The sequence below is a fragment of the Arvicanthis niloticus genome, chromosome 2, assembly GCF_011762505.2.
Source record: "Arvicanthis niloticus isolate mArvNil1 chromosome 2, mArvNil1.pat.X, whole genome shotgun sequence".
NCBI lineage: Eukaryota > Metazoa > Chordata > Mammalia > Rodentia > Muridae > Arvicanthis > Arvicanthis niloticus.
In genome coordinates, this window is record NC_047659.1 from 87,713,930 (window position 1) to 87,718,590 (window position 4,661).

The 4,661-nt window shown below is 39.0% G+C and overlaps 1 pseudogene; it reads left to right on the plus strand.

The window, feature by feature from the left end:
* The first annotated feature begins 233 nt into the window (after nt 1-233).
* Nucleotides 234-772, plus strand: LOC117704505 (ubiquitin-conjugating enzyme E2 C pseudogene; annotated as a pseudogene).
* The last annotated feature ends 3,889 nt before the right edge of the window (nt 773-4,661 follow it).

A 4,661-nucleotide genomic window follows, 5' to 3' on the forward strand; every position in this document is an offset into this window, starting at 1 on the left:
TTTTGAGGAACTGGTACTTGTGTGACTTATTATAGGTCAATTGTTAAAATGCATTTAAAATTATGAATTGTTATTCCAATAACACATAAAATATTTTCTTTACAATGTATCCTTGTGACAAGCATGAGACTGGTGATCTTGTCATAGTGTTATGTTCCACAAGAAATGTTTAAGCAAATAAAGATAATTACATATGATCTCCACACTCCTGTCTTGGTGCCAGCACTTCTAGGATGGCCTCACAAAACCGTGACCCAGCTGCTGCCAGCGTTGCCGCTGTTTTAAAAGGAGCCGAGCCCTGCGGGGGCACCACCCAGAGACCTGTGGGTAAGAGACTACAGCAGAAGCTGATGGCCCTTATGATGTCTGGTGACAAAGGAATTTCCGCCTTCCCTGAATCAGACAACCTGTTCAAATGGGTGGGGACCATCCACGGAGCAGCTGGTACCGTATATGAAGACCTGAGTATAAGCACTCCCTAGAGTTCCCCAGTGGCTACCCTTACAACGCCCCCACAGTGAAGTTCCTCACCGCCTGCTACCACCCCAACGTGGACACCCAGGGCAACATCTGCCTGGACATCCTCAAGGAGAAGTGGTCTGCACTCTATGACGTCAGGACCATCTTACTCTCTATCCAGAGCCTGCTAGGAGAACCCAGCATCGATAGCCCTTTGAACACACATGCTGCGGAGCTCTGGAAAAACCCCACAGCATTTAAGAAGTACCTGCAAGAAACCTATTCAAAGCAGGTCTCCAGCCCAGAGCCCTGATGCACATTGTCCACCTCTCTTTTGTGTTGTCTTTTTTTCTTAGACTGTCTGTCCTTTCTCTTTGTTTTCTAAGCTGTGTTGTTATTTTTGTTTGTTTGTTTTAATTAAGTCTGCTTGAACCCTTACAATGCATATTAAATACATGTTGATTGTTTTTATATATAAAAAAATAAGTACATATGGAGAAGAATAGTCATACTATTTTACAAAATGTAGTAGTTTCAAATAGCTCTAAAGGTACAGGCAGACTTACTGTCAATCATTTCGCTTTATCTTTACTAATGCTGCCAATTATGAAAATTTATTTTACCAAGAGAATAATATTTTGTTTATAAAAACCATGAGGATGCTTAAAGCTAGATTGGAAAATATATTTTCCCTTAGTCTGAACAAAATTATGCTATTCTTCCTTTAGTATACAGTAATTATAATTGCTTTGTGTGAAGTACTTACCTACATAAGCATGTAGGGCTTCCAGTAGGAAGATGTAGTTCTCTGCAAACAAACTCATTTGCTTAAAGACTACAAAGAGAGTCTTTTTCTTGGATACATTTTAGTGTTTCCTTTCAAAGAGGGATTTGGGGCTGTTTCCAATTAAATTGAAATGTGGCATGAAAGTTATCAATCAAGAGCAAGTATTTTATGCACAACAATGTCACATACAAAATTGGCATGTGCAACAGGGGGAACATGTCAGAACATATCAGTTATTCCTGGGACAGCTTATTTCTGAGCACAGCAATGTAATTCTGGAACCCAGCACTGCTCCCTTTGGCACTGTTTCCTGGAGCTCACATTCTACCAGTACCTACTTTGGGGTGCTTTCTACTACAAGGTCCAAAGGAAACCAACACCAAACTTTATGCTTTGAAGAATGAAGATTTCCACATAGTCTCCCTGAGATTATGGAACGTCATAAGGCACAAGTCATATGATGATGGCAGATGTTGATGCAGAAGGTTCAGGATAACATTGCAGTTCCCTCCCTGTCACTTCCTCATCCTTGTTGACCAGTGAGTAGCAGTATTCTGATGGCCAGAGGACTACGCCAGAGCATAGACACAGATCCGGTATTTTCCTAGCATCCCAACTCAATCTGCCATGTACTTCATATCCACACAAGTCATAGAATATATGGATTACTATGACCTGGAAGAGGACCACTACATGGGAAACTTCTCAGTGTATCAGCAAGTGTTTAGACCTCCTGATGATGACATACTTTCTTCTTCTGAGTTGGCAGAGGTCTCAGATGCCTTCATATCAACATTCCAAGAAGTTACTTCTAACTGATTTGATTCACAAATCAAATCACTTTGTGCCTCTCTGGGTTGACATTTCCTGCACTCTGAGTTAATGTGCATTTTAACAAGACCTTCTTTTGGTCCAGATGAACTCATACTAATGTACAATCCCACAAAACATAAGATAAACTGACATTACCCATGGATCATTTCATGGGATGCTGCTCACTCCAGTTGTGTTCTCACTGCAAAATCCTGAATGGTAAAACTTCAGAATATATAGAAAATAAAAGATATACTTGTTTAGAAGTAAATGATCTAGCAGAAGGATTCCTTTTACTGTCCTTACAGTATGTATGGTATATTCCCACGAGACATCATTTTTTAGCATTGTATCTCTTTGACTTCTCCTTATCATTCTTTTTTCATTTCAATACCTTAGAAATACATGTCACAATTGTTGCCTTAGGGCTCATATCTTTGTTAGTCCTAGCTCAGAACTTAGCACAAAATATTTTCTCAAAAGAGAACTAAATGCCGGGCAGTGGTGGCACACACCTTTAATCCCAGCACTTGGGAGGCAGAGGCAGGTGGATTTCTGAGTTCGAGGCTAGCCTGGTCTACAGAGTGAGTTCCAGGATAGCCAGAGCTACACAGAGAAACCCTGTCTAGAAGAACCAAAGAGAGAGAGAGAGAGAGAGAGAGAGAGAGAGAGAGAGAGAGAGAGAGAGAGAACTAATTTTGTAGAATGGTATGACCTCACAGGTTGCCATAATCCGAAGGGTCTCACACTGTCAATTACTGGTGACTGGAACTGGAAGTCCCCATGACTGGCTTCAGGCTCAGATCTAACAGCCAATCATAGTGAGCAGCCTTCATATGGGCTTGGCTTTCTCTGATATGTCACTTTCCTTACTTCTTGCTCTATTCCCTGCCTTGACAAGGACCACTTTGACATTGTATGTTTATGTTTATTCGTTTTAAGGTTTAATGTTTATTTATTTATTATGTGTATATGTGTGTATCTGTGTGAATATGCAGTTTGTTGGGTATGTGCTCTCTCTCTCTCTCTCTCTCTCTCTCTCTCTCTCTCTGTGTGTATGTGTGTGTGTGTCTGTCTTTCTGTCTGTCTGTCTGTCTGAGTCTGTGTGGTGTGTGCTTATGGACATCAGAAGAGGGGTCAGATCCCTTGGAGCTGGAGTGATAAACTCTTGTAAGCTTCCCGGTGTAGTTGTTAGGAAGTAAACTCAAATGCAGTGGCAACTATTTCTATTATTAACAGTTGAGCCATCTCTCCAGCCCACCAATTCTGTTTCTCACATGTGCTTTGCCAATTTCCAGACCTGAGTCATTGGAAACCTTACTCTTTTCTAGAAGTTTCTTACTGTCACTCAATCCATGCCACATTCTACTAATCGTTACATCAGCTGAAAATCAACTTTCTGCAGGTGACCTTCTATAAAAGTCTCAGTCTCAATTTGGCTCTCATAATGACTACCTCATGTAACTACTTTTTCCTGTGATACCCCGTTCTTATTCTTCTCCATTCTAATTTTCAACTATTTGTGTAATGTCTATTTCTCTGACTAGACTGTATGCTACCTAACTCGGAGGCAATTTCGTTTCTACCTTTGTGTTCTCAGCACTTATTTCAATGCCTGGTGTTTAATAGATACTCATTAAATTTCACTGGAAAATTAAAATAGAGAGTTCATATCAGATCCCTGGCTGGAAACTAAGATATCTATTCTTCTTTCTAACTCCATTGTGACTGGCTCCTATAAAAATCTGTGAAAGGAAGTGTACTAAAGATTTCCATCCTAAATGAACAAAAGCTCTACATTTTACTGCCATGAGCATATTCATTTAAAAGAATTTTTATCTTTGAGTTAAGAACTAACACTGTCATTTATGTTAAAACTGCTGGGAGTTTATAGGAGCCTATAGTAGGGATTTGGTTTCATAGCACTACCCTTTAGTTTCTCGTGTTCATGCTGTATCAAGGCCTAGGTAATTACGGTAGCTTTAACCCTAGATTGAGTGTAGTGCAGAAATGTCTTACGAACCAGAGCTCAGCCCAGGGCAGATAGAACTCAACACTTAGCTTCATCAGAGCTTCTTCAGTTCCTTGCATTCTTCAATTACTACGATCCTTGACAATTTATTAAATACTTCTAAGGCTTAATTTTCTTATTTTTACAATAGATACCTTCCTGTTCTACTACCTGCCTTGACTATGACCACTTTGACCTTGTATGTTTATTCATTTTAAGGTTAAATATTATTTTTTATTATGTGTGTATCTTTGTGTGTATATGTTGTCATATATCTATATATTACTGTCATAGATCTCAATGATACACTCACTCGTTATTCAATCTCTTCTGGGTCTGCTCATTTCTCTACCCCAGTTTCAACCACATTTGCATATATATACATATATATATATATGATTTATGAATCAAGAACTTAGAAAAATGCATGTCAAATATTGAATTTTTCAAATAATATAGCTACTATTTGTACTGCTATGATGAATCTGTATTTCATGTATCTATATATTCTGTGGTGTCTGATGAAGAGTAGAACATACTAAATGTGAGTATCATTTGGTACAAAGTTGTTGTTAGTATAAGGGCCTCATA